The following is a 20,759-nucleotide window of genomic DNA, read 5'->3' as shown; positions in this document are numbered from 1 at the left end:
AGATAAACCTTACTAATAGCAAGTTATCTCAGCGATAAAAACAAGTGAAGGGCGGCGATAAAAATATTACTCTACTTAGCGATAAATATCCCTGTAGGTTGGTAATATGCCCCTTAATCTCTGAGATGCACGAAGAGGCCCGAGTCTCAGGATTAGAGAAAACAAACCGCACGTGTTCTGAGGACGAGAAAGTAAGAACATTATCAGAAAAGAGATAAACTGCTAAAATCTTTTCAATATAGTAATAAGGGCGTTTAGCTATAAAAGAAACGACAAAAGACATTTGAAAAATATTTGAGCACAAAAGTGCCTAAATCATGGATTTTGGGAAATGTTTGTCGTTCTTGTTTTTTGGAGGTCGCGGCTGAATAACGTTAAACCCCACTGTCTCCAGGGATTAGCTGTGTGCATAGCGCACGCGATAAGCCTGTTAGTGGCAGGCCGGTGTCCTGGGACATTGGCCTCTGTCAGTTCAAAGGTCAAGTTCTCAGTGGCATGGAACCCGGATGCCCTTAACACCCACTATTTACGCACAGCCATCCATATGAAATGCGTGAAGCTAGGGGCTAACTTGAAAGTAGCAAGAGGCCTGAGTGCAGGCTGCATCAGAGCATGCAAAGGGTGAGGGTGAGCCCATATTTTAATTCTCCGTCTTAACCCTGTGACCCTCGGTGTTAACTCTCTGAGGAAGATGATGAAGACAGACCATTCGCTGCAGCTCCTCCCAACAGCACATGCTCTCGGGGGCAGATTTACAAGCCCCTTGCGCCTCTTTTACGCCGCCGTTGAGTCACTTTTGTGATGCAGCGGTGGCGCAAAACCAGCGCCATGCTGAGGGGTATTTACAAAGTGACGCATCTGGGAGATGTGTCACGTTGTAAAGCTCTGCACCAGAAGTAGGCTTTCCTGCGCAGGGGGGTGGCGTTCCGGCGCAGGAACACCTTCTAAAAGTGGCTGAGTGAAATCTACAAGATTTCACTCAGTCACTTTTAGGCCCATGCTGCGTCAAAACCCTGCGCCTGCCGGAAGCAGGCGTAAGGATTGACGCAGCATTGTAAAGATAGGGCACCCAGAGCCTTGCTGGAGCTGCGTCGCGCTTGCAACGCAACTTCAGCAATGCGCCACCTTTACGGCACAAATGCGTCACACATCTGTCCATTTTTGCCCCATGGTGCGCCGCATTTACAGTGCGGCGCATCTATGGTGGCAGAACCGTGACGCACAATAACTGGTGCATCCCTGCTGATATGCAGGGATGCGCCAGTTATTGTAAATCTGCCCCTCAGTTTCTAGGATCAAGGATAGAGTTAATCCTTGTGCGCACCAATATCCAATGTCTCTCTCCTCTAACATCATCACTTGGTCAGTTGCAAAACTCCAGCACCTGTAATTAGTACTGACTCACTGATCAAAAAACAGCTTTATTTGTCTTGTTTTCATAATAAAACGACATACATATAGACACTATCAGTCAGCCCTTTTCATCGATTGGTCTATTCAAGTGTCATTCACATTTAACTCCCTCCCATCACAGCAGAGGGCAAAGGGTCAGTCCACTTATAGCCTTTGTCTAACTTGCACTGAGAGCTGTGGCGTTTTCCTAATCACATATGTACACAGGGCACAAGTCCTAAAAAAGAAGTGGGGGGACTAAGCTAATTAATCAGAATGCAAGTGGCAACACGGCACGTGACATCACGGTGTGTGACATTGCGGTGCGTTGTGAGAAGTTGGCCTGATATATGATGTTTCCAATTCTGGAACGACCTTGCATCAGTACAAACAACCCTTATGGTGTCTGGGCATTATTAGACAAGCTATCCTAGGGGTAGCATGGACTAAGCAGCCTTAAAGGCTTAACTCAAGAGGTCGTGTTAAGCGAGCTGTTTTACCAATCACACTCCGGTAATATCAAATGAAAGGACACCACACAAGTATATATTATAAAAATATATGTGTTTATTTCTAAAAATAATCCCCAGTACTCTTTATGAGCAAAGGGGCACAAGCGTTAAATCAAAAGCACAGTATAACATACAAAGTTGCACAATTATGGATGAGGGTGGGTGGCCACTCAAACCATATATTAAGAAAGTGGTATAAGAGATACCAATCGAACAGTGGTTAGGCCTAGGGCCTAGGGAATCGCTGGGAGCAGTCGGGACAAGCAATGCTGAAGTCAGGAAAAGCCCGCGGGATTCGGGTGCAGCGCTTAAAGCGCGGCTTGCACTAATGCAATGTCAATGGTGCGTAAAAGTTACACAAGTAGAGTTTAAGGATACTTCCGCTGAACCTAGAAGGACCAAACTTTAGACACAGACCCTAGAGGTGTGTACCAGTGTGGGAACACTGGCGTTGCAATGTTACCACACCCACAGGAAGCGGGTGCATAGGGTCGAAGTGGCGTCGGGTTTTGTCACGTAGGTTCTTGGTGCTTGAAGCTGAAGATGCTGCAGGCGATGTGAAGGAGAAGTGTCCGGTGTGATCCAAGGGTGGATCAGAGTAGAAAAGTACCTGAAAGCAGAGGGGACAGAGTCTGGGTCACTCAGCAGTGACCAGGGTGGAACCAGGACGGAACCAGGCAATGTCGGGCGCAATCAGGTGGTTGTTGAGTAGCTTCTCTCCGCTGCCACGTGGGCTCTGGGGCATCTGTGACGTCCAGGAGTGGGTCACAAGCTGTCCCACGCAGGCTCTCACCGTCGCCGCTGTCGGCTTCAAGATCGGAGTCAACAACACTTGGCAAAAGCAATCCATGCGGTATTAGGAGATCGCTTCTCACTAGGACCAGAAGGGTCAGAGTGGGGGCTCCTTTTCAGAGGAGCTGGTGCAAGTCTAGAGCAACCAGAATCGCAAGTCGTTTTTAGGTTTTCATCGGCACAGGGGCCACAAGCCAGCTGGCAAGTGACCGGGCCAACGCGTTGAGCCAAAGAAAGCAGAATGGCCCCACGCAGCACTCGTTGAGTGTAGAGGGGTGAACTTTGGTGCAAGAGTGGCTCAGGGTTGGGGCTTCTCAAACCCTGGTGTACAGCTTCGAGGGTCACTCGTGGGCTGCACGGTCAGCGTCTTGTGGTCTTTTCAAGATGGCGTGCCCCACGCTTCCGGTCGCCTCCACGGGTCTCAGCTCTGCAGGGACTATGGATCGAGCTGTAAGAAGGCAGGCTAGCTTGATCTCGTTGATCTCTGTTGCTCGAGTTCCGGCGGGAACTGCAACAAAGCAGATGTCGAGGTGCTGGGTGGTACCTGTTTGCACAGGGTGGTCACTCCTTGACCACAAGGGAGATTCTTCAGTCTTCTTCGTTGAGTAGGATGTCGAAGGGTCCAGAGTTTTGTTTCAAATGTTTCATCAGGATAATCTGAGTGTGTTGGCACTGCTCCCATTCTTATACCAATCTAGGGGGCTGGATTACCTGCTAGGTCCCCTCCTATGGGTGGGACCCAGGAAGGGGGTGGATACACCCCTTTCCCTTTTATCCAGGCCACGCTGGGACTGGGGCTGGTGTGCCCCAGAACCGGTTTGGCCGGATTATGCAAGGGGCAGCCTTGTGCTCCCCAGGCAGTGTCTGGTTTCTTCCAAACCTCCCTGCTACAATCCACTATCTCCTGTCTGGGGTGGTGTGACACCTCCCTGTGACAGGAAACCCTTTGTCCAGGCCTCCTTGGCTGAGTTTCGGTCAGCTGCAGGGGGTCAGACTCGTGTCTGTGGCAGAAGCATCCATTTTGTGGATCTGAGGCTCCTTTTAAAATCAACCGCGTTTTAGCAAAGTAACATGTCGTCTCCCTCTAGAGGGGTGGAATGCTACCCCCGTCGCCAGGACTGGCGAGGGGGTAGTATTCCAAATCGTATGACACCTTACACGACATGTTTTGATAAAGCCAAACCAAAGTTGCTATATAACCGCGAGGATTATAATGCACTTAATAGTATATGGTATGGCATTATCCCGGAACAGCTTAGGGAATTGGTCCCGACAGCTGCAGACAGGCTCAGCTCATGCTAGAGCACTATCTCACATAAAACCAAGCACTCTGCCTCCAGGATTGTTAAGGCCTGCCATAGGAGTGGCTGATAGGTATATATGTGTCCAGTTAGATTTAGATATAGGCATACTATATCTAAGCAAGGGGTGATTACACCACCTTGTCCCAGCTGAGTGATCAGCCAGTTGTGTCAATTTTAGATAGCCAGCCAGGGGTGGCAAAAGATATGCTGCAGCCCCTGGTAGGCCTTGGATGCACCTATGCCCTGGGCACCTATAGTGCTCTGTACAGGGGCTGATAAGGTGACCCAAGCCAATCTAGTTATGCACCCAGGGTACATGGAATCCATTTTACAGAGAGAGCAGATAGCCTGGGGCCCTGATTAGCAGGGAACCAGGCCAACTAAGTCGAAAACCAGCTAAACACAAGGCAAAAAATCTGGGGTAACCATAGTCAGGTAGCCACCTTCCTACACAAGCCCCCCCCCCCCCAAACGAAAGGAGATAAGGCTATCCTTGGCCAGGTAAGCCTATATTGCCTGAGTGGCCATATAAGGAAGTACCTGCGCTAGCATGGGTACCCCCTGCCTCATGGTCCACTAAGCAGTCCCTCACCCTTGGGGTATTAGAGGGTCTCCACCATAGGGAATTACTACCTTGGGTGTGTTTATGCAAGGAAAAAGGCTGGTTTGGGTATGGAGTATTGAAGTGAGGCTCTACTAATTTAGGGCTCAGCTTCCTCCAATTATCTTCCACCATGTGTGCCTTTCTTTCTTCAACTGAGTTGCACTGTGCTCTCAGGGTCAACCTCTGGCTACCTAAAGCTAGAGTCTGGGTCCCTCTGTTTGGCTTGCTGGAGGGACAGTTCAGGTTTGGGCCCTTTGGGTCCCAGGTCTGACTGTGCCCAACAGAATCCATCTGTGGGAGGTCCCTAACTATTTTTAAGGGGGCTCCCTCGGGAGTTTTTAAAGTTTTCACCTCACTAGGGCTACTAGTTTTGGTGCCCCTAATCTGTTGATGAGGGTGCTTTATTTGACAGGGGGCCCTCTGGGTCTCACTGTTCTTCTTGTCCTCTGCAGCCCTGAGCTGACTAAGGCAAGGTAGAGAGGGGCAGGTTACCTGCTCCAGACTGGGTCCCACCTGAGAAGGGCCCACTGCCATCAGAGGCTCTGTTCGGCCAGGCCTAACAACCTCTGGGGCAGTTGCTTCATCAGGGGTAAGATCAGTTCCCTGAGGAGGCTGATCCTGTCCTAATGTCTGGTGAGGGGGAGATTTCTCTTCCTCCTCCATGCTCTCAGTTTGGGTGGAGTGATCCATCATTTCAGGCTTCACAACACACATATCTGTTTGAGTTTGGGCTGTGGCCATCGCAGCCCCACCAACCTTTTCAGGAGGAGACTCAGTTTGGGTTTCTGCTGTTATCATAACAGCTTTGCTATTCTGTTTAGGAAGAGCTTCTGCTAAAGATGGGGCAGAGAGTTGCTCAGCCCTACCAACCTTTTCAGGAAGGACATCTTGGGTTGGGGCTATAGCCAGTACAGCCCCACTAACCTTTCCATTGGCATTTACCATTCCAGAATGGGTCTCCTGTTCAACCTCAGCCCAGGCTGAGATTTCTAAATCATTACCAAGTAGGCAGTCTACAGGCAAGTTTGGTGACACTGCCACTCTCTTTGGGCCAGTGACACCTCCTCAGCTGAGACTTACTACTGCCATGGGATGATTTGTTTGGATTCCATCAATGCTTGTTACCTGGTATGTGGCACCAGGTAAAAGTTGCTTAGAGGGGACTATACAGTCAGCCACCATGGTGATGCTAGCCCCTGTGTCTCTAAAGGCTTCAACTTTCAAACCATTGATGATGGGTTCTTGTCTATATTTGCTCAAGGTATTTGGGCAATCAGAGAAGTTGGCAAACCCCATGCCAGTCTCATAAACAAGATCATTTGGTGATGGGGAGCTGGATAGGCCAGGGTCCACCTGTGCTCCAAAAGTAAACCCACCCAGATTCCTGGGTGTGCTCCCACTTCCTGGGGGATTACTGCTGACAGTAACAGGAGGTGTTGGAGCTGGCTTTGGAGGTATATTTTCTTTATCGCCATTCTTGGGACAACAGCTGTCTGTTTTGTAATGCCCAACCTGTTTACAGGTATGACAAGAAGGCTTTTTCTGAGTTGATGAATTGTCTTGGGACCCAGCCCCATTCTTGGCGTTTTGGGGCCCTGGGGAAGTCTGTTCCTTACTTTTATCCCCACCCTTATCTTGAGGCTTGGTAGACTCCTTCTTCTGGTTATTGCCCTGATTCTTAGGCCTAATCCTGGTTCTGACCCATTTATCTGCCCTCTTTCCCAATTCTTGGGGAGAGGTCAAATCAGAGTCCACCAGGTGCTGGTGTAAGAGCTGGTTCTGACAATTACTTAGGATTTGCTCCCTCATAATCAAATTATACAATCCTATGAAGTCATGTACTTTGCTGCCATGTAGCCAACCCTCCAGAGCCTTAGTAGCACAATCTACAAAATAAATCAGTCCAGTCCTGAGTCTGTGTCTTCTGGGTGTCTCTAAACTTCAACCTTGTACGGTTCAGTGGTTCAGCCAAACCCATCTATTAGAGCACTCTTCAGGACTTTGTAGTTTTTAGCATCCTCATGTCTGACAGTGAGGAGCTTATCTCTCCCTTTCTCTGAAAAGGAGTACCATAAGATTGCTGCCCACTGTTCCTCAGGAACCTGCTGTACCATGCAGGCTCTCTCAAGAGCAGTTATCCACTTGTGGATGTCATCCCCTTCTGTGTAGGGGGGCACAATCTTTGTCAGGTTTCTAGTATTATAGGACCTGTCTTTCTCTCTAGGAGTTATGTTGCTGCCACCAGTGGCATCTAAGCCACACATTTTCTGTTCCCTTGCTAAAGCAAGTTTAGCTTGGGCCAGGGCTAACTCTTCCCTCTCTATCTGGAGTTCTACAGCTCTCATCCTGGCCTTATGCTCTCTTCTCTGGGGGGAAGTCATTCCCCTTTGAGAGTTTCTGGAGACACTAGAAATGTGAGAATCCCCTGAGGGAGATCTAACCCTTCTATTGCCTGTGGGAACTATGTTATAGGATCTGGGGAGGTGCTGGCCCTCTCCACTCCCATGTAGGTCTAAGTTGGCCTGGTTAAGCCTGGCAACTAAAACCTGGTTACCCTGCTGATCCTGATTCTCAGGCTCATCTACTTCTGAGCCATCCTCCTCTTCCTCCTCCTCATCTTCTGGAGTTGTTTCATTCTCAGGGTGGGTCACTCCATCTCCTAAACCTAAGGGAGCTGCATTCGCCTTAGCTAAGTCATCCATTTCCAGATTGGCTATCAGGATAGGAATGGTGGGGTGTCTGCCCCTTTTTAGCCCTCTTGCAATGCACAAGGCACTCAAGTCTTTGTGGATAAGTTTGTCATAGCTGGAAGTTGCCTTGGTAAGGTCAACTGTCGTAGGGACAGAGCCTGAGGCTCCACCTGCGTCAGACATGACTGCTAGTGAGGTGCAAGTGGTGCACTTACCTACACTAAGTGTTTTCCTACTGTACCTTGCTAGTGAGTTGTAGTCAGTGTGTACTAATCCCTTTAATCTACAACTACTAAGTTCAGTAGAACTTAATATGCTAAGCTTTTGATTTATATGTACCTAAGGTACTTGATGTGATCTTTCAATTTGATAAAAAGATTGCAATGGTAAAACAACAGCAAGCTCAAATCCGCACCGCTGCGCACCAATGTGAGAAGTTGGTCTGATATATGATGTTTCCAATTCTGGAACCACCTTGTATCAGTCCAAACAACCCTTATGGTGTCTGGTTGTAAGTCAACCTTATTAGACAAGCTATCCTAGGGATAGCATGGCCTAAGCAGCCTTAAAGGCTTAACTCAAGAGGTCGTGTTAAGCGAGCTGTTTTACCAATCACACTCCGGTAATATCAAATGAAAGGACACCACACAAGTATATATTATAAAAATATATGTGTTTATTTCTAAAAATAATCCCCAGTACTCTTTATGAGCAAAGGGGCACAACCGTTAAATCAAAAGCACAGTATAACATACAAAGTTGCACAATTATGGATGAGGGCAGGTGGCCACTCAAACCATATATTAAGAAAGTGGTATAAGAGATACCAATCGAACAGTGGTTAGGCCTAGGGCCTAGGGAATCGCTGGGAGCAGTCGGGACAAGCAATGCTGAAGTTGGGAAAAGCCCGCGGGATTCGGGTGCAGCGCTTAAAGCGCGGCTTGCACTAATGCAATGTCAATGGTGCGTAAAAGTCACACAAGTAGAGTTTAAGGATACTTCCGCTGAACCTAGAAGGACCAAACTTTAGACACAGACCCTAGAGGTGTGTACCAGTGTGGGAACACCGGAGTTGCAATGTTACCTCACCCACAGGAAGCGGGTGCATAGGGTCGAAGTGGTGTCGGGTTTTGTCATGCAGGTTCTTGGTGCTTGAAGCTGAAGATGCTGCACGCGATGTGAAGGAGAAGTGTCCGGTGTGATCCAAGGGTGGATCAGAGTAGAAAAGTACCTGAAAGCAGAGAGGACAGAGTCTGGGTCACTCAGCAGTGACCAGGGTGGAACCAGGACGGAACCAGGCAATGTCGGGCGCAATCAGGTGGTTGTCAAGGAGCTTCTCTCCGCTGCCACGTGGGCTCTGGGGCATCTGCGATGTCCAAGAGCGGGTCACAACCTGTACCACGCAGGATCTCACCGTCGGCGTTATCGGCTTCAAGATCGGAGTCAACAACACTTGGCAAAAGCAATCCACGCAGGATTGGGAGATCGCTTTTCACTCGGACCAGGAGGGTCAGAGTGGAGGCTCCTTTTCAGAGAAGCTGGTGCAAGTCTGGAGCAACCAGAATCGCAAGTTGTTTTTAGGTTTTTGTTGGCACAGGGGCCACAAGCCAGCTGGCAAGTGACCGGGCCAACGTGTTGAGCCAAAGAAAGCAGAAGGGCCCCACGCAGCACTCATTGAGTGTAGAGGAGTGAACTTCGGTGCAAGAGTGGCTCAGGGTTGGGGCTTCTCAAACCCCGGTGTACAGCTTCAAGGGTCACTCGTGGGCTGCACGGTCAGCATCTCGTGGTCTTTTCAAGATGGCGTGCCCCACGCTTCCGGTCGCCTCCACGGGTCTCAGTTCTGCAGGGACTGTGGATCGGGCTGTAAGAAGGCAGGCAAGCTTGATCTCGTTGATCTCTGTTGCTCGAGTTCTAGCGGGAACTGCAACAAAGCAGACGTCGAGGTGCTGGGTGGTACCTGTTTGCACAGGGTGGTCACTCCTTGACCACAAGGGAGATTCTTCAGTCTTCTACATTGAGTAGGATGTCGAAGGGTCCAGAGTTTTGTTTCAAATGTTTCATCAGGATAATCTGAGTGCGTTGGCACTGCTCCCATTCTTATGCCAATCTAGGGGGCTGGATTACCTGCTAGGTCCCCTCCTATGGGTGGAACCCAGGAAGGGGGTGGATACACCCCTTTCCCTTTGATCCAGGCCGCGCTGGAACTGGGGCTGGTGTGCCCCAGAACCGGTAGGCCGTATTATGCAAGGGGCAGCCTTGTGCTCCCCAGGCAGTGTCTGGTTTCTTCCAAACCTCCCTGCTACAATCCACTATCTCCTGTCTGGGGTGGTGTGACACCTCCCTGTGACAGGAAACCCTTTGTCCAGGCCTCCTTGGCTGAGTTTCGGTCAGCTGAAGGAGGTCAGACTCGTGTCTGTGGCAGAAGCATCCATTTTGTGGATCTGAGGCTCCTTTTAAAATCAACCGCGTTTTAGCAAAGTAACATGTCGTCTCCCTCTAGAGGGGTGGAATGCTACCCCCGTTGCCAGGACTGGCGAGGGGGTAGTATTCCAAATCGTATGACACCTTACACGACATGTTTTGATAAAGCCAAACCAAAGTTGCTATATAACCGCGAGGATTATAATGCACTTAATAGTATATGGTATGGCATTATCCCGGAACAGCTTAGGGAATTGGTCCCGACAGCTGCAGACAGGCTCAGCTCATGCTAGAGCACCATCTCACATAAAACCAAGCACTCTGCCTCCAGGATTGTTAAGGCCTGCCATAGGAGTGACTGATAGATATATATGTGTCCAGTTAGATTTAGATATAGGCATACTATATCTAAGCAAGGAGTGATTACACCACCTTGCCCCAGCTGAGTGATCAGTCAGTTGTGTAAATTTTAGATAGCCAGCCAGGGGTGGCAAAAGATATGCTGCAGCCCCTGGTAGGCCTTGGATGCTCCTATGCCCTGGGCACCTATAGTGCTCTGTACAGGGGCTGATAAGGTGACCCAAGCCAATCTAGTTATGCACCTAGGGTACATGGAATCCATTTTACAGAGAGAGCAGATAGCCTGGGGCCCTGATTAGCAGGGAACCAGGCCAACTAAGTCGAAAACCAGCTAAACACAAGGCAAAAAATCTGGGGTAACCATAGTCAGGTAGCCACCTTCCTACATGTGTGACATCACAGTATGTGACATCATAAGAAGTGACATCAGATCTTAAGACCTCACATGTATGTTTAGCAGGTCTATCATGAGTACATTGGAGCACATTTAATGTACACAGGGAAACCCTCCTGATACACCGGGACGAATTTAGCCTATTTTTCAGTGGGGCCCAACTTCTTGGCAGGGTGGACGGAGTCCACCTGCGTTTACCCCGACTCGTGATATGTATACACAGATGTCTAACAAGGAGTGCCAGATGGGCATTCTGTGCTTCTTGATGGACTGGTGGGTTAGAAGAGGTCCAAGGAGGATGGGCTCCAATGTTTGGGAGCCTCAAATGCAAAGATATTCTCTGGATGCAGGGATGGAAAGTAGGATGTTATTGCTGAATCAAATGAGTCATTGTTTGTTACGAGGGAATAATCTGGCACAGTAATAGTGGCGGTGCTAGCGAGAAATTTGTAGATTAGGTAGAGATCCTTAAACTTAATTCTGGTTCTCAATTACGACCGAGGAGGTTTCTAGGGATGAGGCTCTGGGCACTCCACAAGTGATGTACTGAGCTCTGAGAAAAAGAATTCTCATATAATACATTGAGTTCTGTAGAATTAAATGACCTACACCAATCGAAAGCCTCTGCCATATGAGCCTGGAGTTTTCCATGCATAACCGTGTCAAAGTTGACAGACTTAGGGCCTTAATATGAATTTGGCGGTGTGGGAGCGTGACCGCCCTGGTCCCGCACCGCCAAAACCGTGCCAGATCAGGAGTTTTCTCCTGGTGTGGCTGGCCATTATTTGACATTCCCAGGGTGGGGCCTATAAAATAGGCAGGGTAGTGGGAAAGTCAAAGGAATTACCTGCACGGCATGGACTTCTGCCATTCATGCCATGCAGGTACTGTTGTGCATGCACACAGGAGGGCACAGAGTGTGAGGTACCAGAGGGCACTGTAGGGCCCTCTTTGATTCCTCCTGAACACACTTTTTATGGTGGTTGCCCCCCCATGAAAAGTGTGGTGGTGAGGAAACTGGTAATATTCTTAGCTGGCTGCAGCAGCCCCGTCAAACATATTGCAGCTTCAAGACTGTTGCGCCACCACCAGGGATCTCAGACCCCTGGCTATTGCGGAGGTCCCAGGGCAGTCTGACCACCCTGGTCATAATAGGGTGGTCAGAAGCCTGCCACTCCCCCGCCTCAGCGAGTCTGGTGGTTCATGGACCGCGGGACTCGTAATAAGGTGTTAAGTATTTTGATTGGTAACCCTAGGAAGTGTGTGTTTTGTCTTTATATTTAACCTTAATGTGAGCATTTCACCTGAACATAGGAAAAAGCAAAGACCAGTAGCAGGTGTCACCCAAAGTGTGCTATAAATGGCTACTGTGTCATCGGTTTACAGGTTTGAGCATACAATAAGAGGTTTCATATGTATTCACCTTTAATCTGTCTGCCCTGGGTGTATTTGCCACCAATGGTGAAGTATCTCATCATGCTTGTAGGAAAAGCTACCAGACAGGGTCAAAGAAAGACATTGAATGACAGAAGATGTTTTTGAATGTGACTTCTGGTTACTCAGGGTCCCCACTTGTCCTCTTTATGACTTCCCTCCATGGCGCTTTTCTTTCATTAATCCTTTATTTTCCCTGTTTTCCCTGTAGATGGGGAGATTGACGTGTAAAGAGCACGACTTTCTGTAGATTTGCTTTAAGGCTTTCTTCAAGCAAACTCCGGGAGCTGCAATTCTAGGAAAGTAACACGTTCCCACATATCAATCAAACAGACCAGATGGGGCGGAGAAAAGGATGAATAATAGATTTAATCAAAGGTGACATTTGAATTCATGCACTGCCCGTCTGATGCTGCAGAGAACAGGTCTCCTCTCTAGTGTCTCCCCAATGATGCTATGGAGAGGGAACATACCGCACTCAGGCGGCTGTCTAGAGAGGGATTCTGTGGTGCTGCAAAGTGATGTCACTGGGGAGGACATTCCATCCTCAGCAAAGGTTCCAGCCCAGTTAGTGCTTACTATGTAAAAACTTACGTGCCAGGGCTCTCATCAGGAGGCTACTACAGGTTGTACCACAGATTGTCCCTGCCAGAGCTACCAATGATGGTAAAAACACAACTACTAACCATCACACTCCTACAAGTGTGAGAATCTAGACTATTCCAGGCCCCCAAAGCTATAAGAATGGATTGGGTGGCAGGTAAAAGTAATTTTTAATTTATATTGAATTAATAATTAACTAATAATTAACTGTTGCTGAGGTCATCTCTAGATTAGCCAGTCATCACAACCTTGCGACAGACTGTCACAAGCACAAGTGTTGACAACTGAGTGCCAGTGCCGAACACCGGAGACCACCAGCTCAAATTAAGCACTGTTAGAGATGCTCCGGGGTTCAGGAGCTACACATTTAGGCATTCGTTGGAGATGAGAAGATCCAATATCAGCAGCAGAATCTTGTCCAGCTCTTTCCAGTGACCAGTTGCATTTCTTTCAAGCTCAGGCTCCTCAGCCCTCTCCTGTACGTCTTCCCCTGCAAACTCAGACCATGTCCTTCTCCTGTTGAGTTTAAACAAGACCTCAGAGCCCATGTCCTTAAATTTCACACTCAAGGGGGCTGATTTACAAGCCCCTTGCGCGCCAGTGCATCCCTTTTTCCCATATAAAAAGTGACGGACCAGCGGTGCAAGGGGCTTGTAAATAAGCCCCCAGGTGTATAAGTCCAAGCACAAATCTCCCTTGACTGCCCTAGAGACTCGGTAACTGTAATGATATATGTACCTGTAAGTGATATATGTCTTTACTAGTGGCAATCATTTCCAGTGATATTGTTCATGTTCAAGTGACACTACTTATGATCATCTATCATCATTTACACTTGAATAACCATTTACTCCTGGGGACCTCAGACAATTAGAGAAAATTATAATATTAGAGGGGGGCTCATGCAGCAGATGTGCTTCTCCATATTTCTTCCAGGGGTATTCACACTGCAAGTGGAGACACTTTGGACACTGCACCGTACCTGATTTCCATTGTGAAACCCAGGAGCCGTCGCTTGAAAATCCACCCAAAGAGCAGATATTGACTTCTGTCGATGTCAACATCAAGGTTTCTGTGGGAAGCAAATATTGACCGAGGACAAGGTCTGCTTGAACGGAGGAACAATGCATCTTGATATCCATTGTGAAAAAGTCAATATGCGGCTGGTGAGTAAGAAAAGACCGACTCCCGTAAACTGACTTTAAAACAGACAATAATGTGGGGTCAACTGTGTGCACAGGAAAGACCCAGCCCTGCAGGCTGCACACACACCCTCTCTCAGCAACATCTCAAGGCCATTTATACATAATCAGGAAGGATTTGCACTATGTGTGCTCTTGGTATGTTCTCTCTAGTTGCCTGGCCAGTTTAATTTTAACAGCATTGTATATCATCCAGATCTGCTCTGGTTGGTCATTGAACGTGGAAGAATGTTGAGATGCTGTTAGCCTCAGAGGAATGCGTTAGAAACTTGTGGCAAGGTTGTAAGCCGGCGTTGTGATTTGATTTGATGTTTTTAGAAACGCAACCCAATTTTTACAACATACTTTTGTGACCCAGCTAACTTTTATCGACATAAGGTGGGCACTTTTTTAAACGTAATTAAAGCATAGTTTGGTAGCACACTGTCATTTACAGACAGCACATTTTTTCATTAAAATGACACTAAATCTGCACAGACATACAGTTTTTTTAAGTTTAAGAAAAATGTTATTGGGTACAAGAATGCAATAAAATACAAAGGATACAATATTGATAATCAAAAAACAATGCAAGTAGAAATTATATGGAGAGAAAAGAAGAAAATGAGAAAGAAAGAGAGGAGGAAAGGGAGGAGAAAAGGGGGAAAAGAGAGGAAAAAAGGAAACTCCGCAAAGAAAATACAATAGCAATATTTAAAATGCAATAAATTGAAAGAAAAACTTACAATAATCCAAAGAGAACATTCTAGAAAATAGGAAAAATTGTATACATAGGAACAGAAGCATAGGAATAATCAAGAACATATCATGGAGGTTTGGGTACTTCCTCAGTACGTGGGGAATGAAGCATAGAGGATTTGGCTGAGGAATCTAAGAAAGTAGTAATGGGTAACCATAACAAATCACGCTTGATAGCGATCGTAACAGGATACAGACATACAGTTTAACTGATCAAAACTATATTGCACACAAATGATCATGTAAGGAAATGGGATTTCAGTGAAAATGTATCATTTGTGCATCACCAAGTGTAGTGTTTTGTTCCTATTAAAATCTTTGTTTCCATCAAATTTCAGAATTCCAAAAAGACTAGAGCTTCATTTTTGCTTTCCTAACTGCTTAATGTGCACAGTTCATTTAGAGGTGTTTAAATGTTTTGTGTGTTACGAAAAATTAAATCGTACAGCTTTCCTTTCACATTCCCTGTACCCCAATTAAACACTCTCATAATGAAATGTACATTTCTTTCTCTGACCACCAAAGCCAGAGGAGTTTGTAAACGTCAATCCCCATGTAAAAAAAGTAAGGAGCAATTTGCCAGAAACCAAAGTCTGACATTTGACCTCAGTCTTTAAAGCGCTGCAAATGTGACAAGACAATTACAAAATTTAAAGGCATTGTTACTTATTGCTTGGACTTTCGTGACCCACAAAAAAACATTTCACAGCCCATAGTTTGGGAAACACTGCTCTAGATTGTTCTTAGACTTTTCTCTTTAGCCTCTGGCTATTGGAAATCAAGAATCAGTTATTTGTTTACAGTGGGGTAACAAAATTTAAAGGGGCCCCCCTGCAAAGTGCATGGAGGCCCCCCTAGCTTTGAACCCAGTCAGGTGCTCTCTGGCCCGCCCGTGCACAGAGCTGGAGGCGGCCCCACTGGAGCTCGGAGGCCACCTCTGCTGGGGCTATGGTTACGCCACTGTTTTATTCTTTAGTGAGACTTAGTCAATTTGGAAAATAGGCCTCTCATGTTGCATCTGTGGTATTCTTTCTGGTCCTAACTTCTCTGGAGGCGTAATTTTTAATAGAACGTTAACATATTGGCTACTTCACTGAAGACAATAAAGTGATTCAGGGCCAATAATGACTGGTATAGACCTTCAGATCTATCATTCCAATGCTTGTTTTTCTGTTTCTCTTTTTTGTACATGGGCACCCCAGATTTTTTTCCTTTTTCTGGACCCAGTTTCGCTGTTTTTTTTAACTCTGTGCACTCTACCCATTCTTAACAGGAGAAAAGTGCCCGGCTTCCCCCTTTAAACGTGGTTAAATTAGCGTATGCCAGATTGACATATTTGATTTGTGTATTAGTCCCTTGTATATGGTTTAGGAAGTACACCCAGTGCCTTAAAGTTTTAGGCCACCTGTGGACTGCAGCATCTACGGTGCCACCCAGAGGGTCGGCCTGTGAAATATGGCTTTAGGCCTACCATCTGTAGCCTGATTGCAGCAGCCTGAAAACCTGTTGACAAACCTGTCTAAAATAACCATTTTGAGAGACAGGAATCTCTGCTTTTAAATAAATTATAAGCTACCTCTAAGTTCATCTTTTGGCTCACAGGGTAGGGTGACTGATAAAGCTGAATATGTGTGAAATTAAAGTTGGCATGTTCTTCCAGTGAATAGATACTAAAAGCTATTTTCAATGGCAAGGCTGTATTTGAAACCTCGAAAATCCCAAAATGCAGATTATAAACCTTAATCTGTATCTTTTATAACAGAAAAGGATTAAAATAGGAATTGAAAGACTATTTTTCATATTTAGCAAAAGCCCAATTCATTGACAAAGTTAGATATTTAATAAATATTCAGGGAAAGTAACTTTTCGAAAGTCATTTTTCCCTGCCCGAAGCTCCTTGAGGCTAATTTTCGTTAGCTTGCTAGTCGCCAGCCAAAAAGTACATGACCTTAATGAGGGGTAAAAACTGCTCCCAGAGCAGAACAATGGCTTAGGCCTAACTACAAGACGGATTGGGTGTGGGCCTTTTGATCTCTATCAGATCAAGAAGGACAGTTAGCGTTCACCCAAGACTTCAAGAACTTGAAAGGGACCGAGATGTGTCTTGCCCTTTCATAGGTTAGTGTAAGGAGAGGCATGAAGAATGCAAAGCCTGTGTCCCCCAAGGGCCACACTAGGTAGGCTGGCGCCAAACCCAGTTGGATGGGAGCTACTCCCAGAACTGGTTTGAAGTGGACTCATGGGAGAGGACTGCTTATTTTCCTGACCAACGCTATGAGAGGACAGAAGAGCTCGTCACAATGGAAGAAGGATTCCCCCTGCTTGGATTCTGGAGTGAGGTGCAATTTGGGGTAATGTCCAGTAAACAGGAGGTGCTGCAGACATGGGGAGTGTTGCTCTGGGGAACTTTTTACCCATTGGTTAGGGAGGTTCCAGGAGTCACCCCCACCTACAAACTAGTGCCAACTATAAATGTGAAACCCCAAAGGAACCCTCCTCAAAATACATCCTGGACCTGTGAAAGATCAGAAAATAACTGGACCTGCTGTCACTGACCTGGGAGGAGCCAGAGTTTAACAAAGTAAATTGTTTCTAGCTCAAAAAGATCAAACATTTTCATAAATTCGGCTAAACGTCTTATAGCACAGTTGCAGGCCTTGTGCAATGCAATAGCAGGTCAACTTTTACTTACTGATTGCTGTATTTGCTTGCTGAAGTTATTCTAATGAGCAGACAGTGTTAACATGTAAAATAAATAAAAAGACAAAATGGCGAAGTTCTATTGTCAGAAAATGTGCTACATCATGCCACATAATTTGCCTTTTTCTGCTGTATAGGCAACCTTGCCACATAATTTAGTCTTCCCATTCCAGTGCCCTTCCCTATTACCAGTGTGAAGACTGAGGGAGGCTTATTATTGTCATCATAATCATGTTCTTGAAGGTGTTCTTTCTTGCCAATGCACGGACTGGCACTAATCAGATGAGAAATATGTTTATTTTTTTTGTACCTCTTTGCTGTTGACTGGAGACACATAGTTAACCTATTGTGCTTCTAAAATCTATCTACATCTCAATATTTATTGTAAAACTGCTGTTCTGCCAGGAGCAGCTCCATACCAGGATGTGCCTAGCACCCCCTGCGCAAGACCGGAAGTGACCACCTCCATTAAAATGCATTGTGGGAAGGGGTGAGAGGGCACCCTGGAGCTGGCACAGACACCGGGAGGGGATTATGCAGTAGTGGACGGGGAGATAGGACTAAAGAATACAAAAAAAGCGTGAACGGAATTAGCAGACTTCTCCAGGCTTTCAGAAGCTCGAAGCCCGCTCTTGCTTTCAGTCCCATGTGCTCTTTTAAGTGGGCTCCGGATTCCGAGAATCCCCCCAAAAGGCCTGTAAGCCTCGCTGAACTTGAAAGGAAACAAGCCTCCTTTCTTCAACATCCACTTTGTTTTACAGTATCTGATTCATCTGAGGCGCCACCCCACCCCTCCGCTACCCCCAGAGACGGAATACTGTTTCAAGTGCGCCTTTTTGAATTTATCTTAAAGAGAGAAGACATGTAAGAGACACTGAATGGGGAGATGGTGGGATTAACTAGCAAAATGAAGTAAATGATCGAGCTCCCTTCGCCCCCACCCTCGAGCCATCCGGAAGGTTGGGATACAATGAATAAACCTCAGATTAGGTCTGAAAGGATGAGTTTATCTAAAGTTATTTCATAAAATACTTCAAAAAGCCTCAACGAATTGAATTTTACTCGGACATTTTGCTTGTCTTGCTGTAGGCCCGGATGGGCTGCCCTACTGGGAAATGGAGAGAATTTGCTAACATTTCTGAAAGATCTGCATTAAACGGCACAGTCAACAGTATTGAATCTGCACTGTGTGGGTTTTGCATTTATATTTTTTTGCATGCTGCAGTTCCTTCTTCTGTAATGCACGGCGAAGGTAGGAATGGGGAATAACGTGGCCCTCAACCTATTGGTAGAGCATCCAGGATCATGTCATATATAAGGAGCACATCCTCGATCTGCACCCTTGCGCCACTTGATTGGGTGCGCATCTAGAGTCACCAACCGTCCGTAAATTTCACTGACCCTCCATTATTTTAATAAGATGGCCGTAAGGCGTCCTTAAGACATCATACTAAAATCAAATTGGGGAATTTCCGGAAAGTATGCTGTTCCCCTGCAAGAGGCCCCATGAGTTTAAAAGTTTTCCCTCGAGGCCTCTCGCACTTATCTTTTGAACGGTAGAGGCTGCCTACAGCAGGGCTCGAATCGGGGTACCACGCGGGTGGACGGCGTCCCCCTACTTATTTTACCGGGGGGACGCAATCCCCCCTGCCAAACAGCTGGACTTCACTCTTTGGCCTCTCTGGGACGAGGAGCTCGGCACCTTTCGTGACGTCACTTCTTGTTATGACGTCACTTCCGGTGACAGCGTCCCCCCACTTCTCTTTTTACGACTTGTGCCCTGGCCTACAGCAACCCTCCCGAACCTCGCACAGACTGTGGACTGGACCAATGTAATTCTGAGACTGCAGCTGATTATCACACATAGAATGAGAATGGGCCCTATTGTAGTAACAGCATGTGGTGTGCCTTCTCCTGCATCAGACTAGGGCATGGCATTCTGGTTTTGTCTTGACGCCATGCTGGAGAAAATAGAAATTAAAACATTCATTTGTGCAAAACCTCCATCTATAGGTCATTTACCACATTGTCAAGATGGATATTTGTGAAGGGTAGAAGTTATAACCACTTTTAAAATAGTATTCAGTTGAGTTTCTGATGTCCCTGAAAATATAATCCCTTAATAAATATAAGGTGCAAGGTAAAAGAATTGTGAGTAAAAATTAATACAATAGGCTACTCAGCGAAGTGCTTCTTAATGTCATGGGACTGGAACACCGTTTTCACTGTACATTTAAAAATAAGATTTGAACATACAAATAAAAAAACTACTATTTAATGTTTATTGTTACATTAGCACAAATCTTGATTGCAGAAAGGGCCAGATGTCGCTTTGCAAAGCTGCGCGCATACTGAAAAACCATGAAGTGCACGATTATCTCAACCTTATATAAACTTATTTTGACTTGTACTTATTTTGGTTGTCTATTTACTTACTTATATACTATTGTGCCACCTCCTCTGATTTGTCTGTAAAATGAATGTTTTCTCCCAAATTTTTGTCCTGAATTTTGACCTTCTGTCCAGAATTTTTACACTGACTGTACTGAATTTGCAACCCATGGCAGTTGGTCACCCTATGCGCATCAATCAGACCGAGGCTGTGCCGCTGATACTAAAGAATGCACTCTTCCCACAGGGAACAACAGAGTAGTGAAAGGCTGGGGCTCTGATTCTAAAGAATGCCCTCTTCCCACTGGGAACTGCAGAGTAGTGAAAAGGCGAGGCTGTGCATCTGATTCTAAAGAATGCACTCTTCCCACTGGGAATAGCAGAGTATTGAAAGGGCAAAGCTGTGCATCCGATTCTAAAGAATGCCGTCTTCCCACTGGGAACAGCAGAGTAGTGAAAGGCTGAGGATGTGCCTCTGATTCTGAAGAATGCACTCTTCCCACTGGGAACAGCAGAGTAGTGAAAAGGCGAGGCTGTGCATCTGATTCTAAAGAATGCACTCTTCCCACTGGGAACAGCAGAGTATTGAAAGGGCAAAGCTGTGCATCAGATTCTAAAGAATGCACTCTTCCCACTGGGAATAGCAGAGTAGTGAAAGGGCGAGGCTGTGCATCTGATTCTAAAGAATGCACTCTTCCCACTGGGAATAGCAGAGTAGTGAAAGGCCGAGGAAGTGCATCTGATTCTAAAGAATGCACTCTTCCCACTGGGAATAGCAGAGTAGTGAAAGGGCAAAGCTGTGCATCCGATTCTAAAGAATGCCGTCTTCCCACTGGGAACAGTTTTATACAACAAAAATTGCCACCCCACTCATTCCATTAGCCCTTGATTATAGGCAGCACATCAGCTTCAGTCGGATATGTTAGGTATTTTATTTACCTTTGTTTTCAAATCTTTTCATCAAAAAATCATAACTTCTCATGGCAGAGAAGGAACACTACACATGTAACAAATAAATACATTAACAACAATACAATATTTACAACATGAACAAAATCACAAAGTGAATCATACAAAACAACTGTACCAATTTCAAAATGTTCAAAAAAAGGGGCAAAATAAATATGCAAGCCTTAATGACCATAAATGAACGAAATTTTGAACAATATTCGACAGATTCACATTAACAAGGAGATGTCACAATACACAAATGTTGTAATTC

At 46.2% G+C, this 20,759-nt stretch overlaps 1 pseudogene; it reads right to left on the bottom strand.

Annotated features, from left to right (window-relative positions):
- Positions 1-5,199: 5,199 nt before the first annotated feature.
- On the bottom strand, positions 5,200-7,477 carry LOC147701993 (uncharacterized; annotated as a pseudogene).
- Positions 7,478-20,759: the final 13,282 nt, after the last annotated feature.

The sequence above is a fragment of the Lissotriton vulgaris genome, chromosome 7 (assembly GCF_964263255.1).
Source record: "Lissotriton vulgaris chromosome 7, aLisVul1.2, whole genome shotgun sequence".
In the NCBI taxonomy this organism is placed as follows: Eukaryota; Metazoa; Chordata; class Amphibia; order Caudata; family Salamandridae; genus Lissotriton; species Lissotriton vulgaris.
The sequence above is the reverse complement of the archived record's forward strand: the minus strand, read 5'-3'. Positions and strand labels throughout refer to the sequence as shown.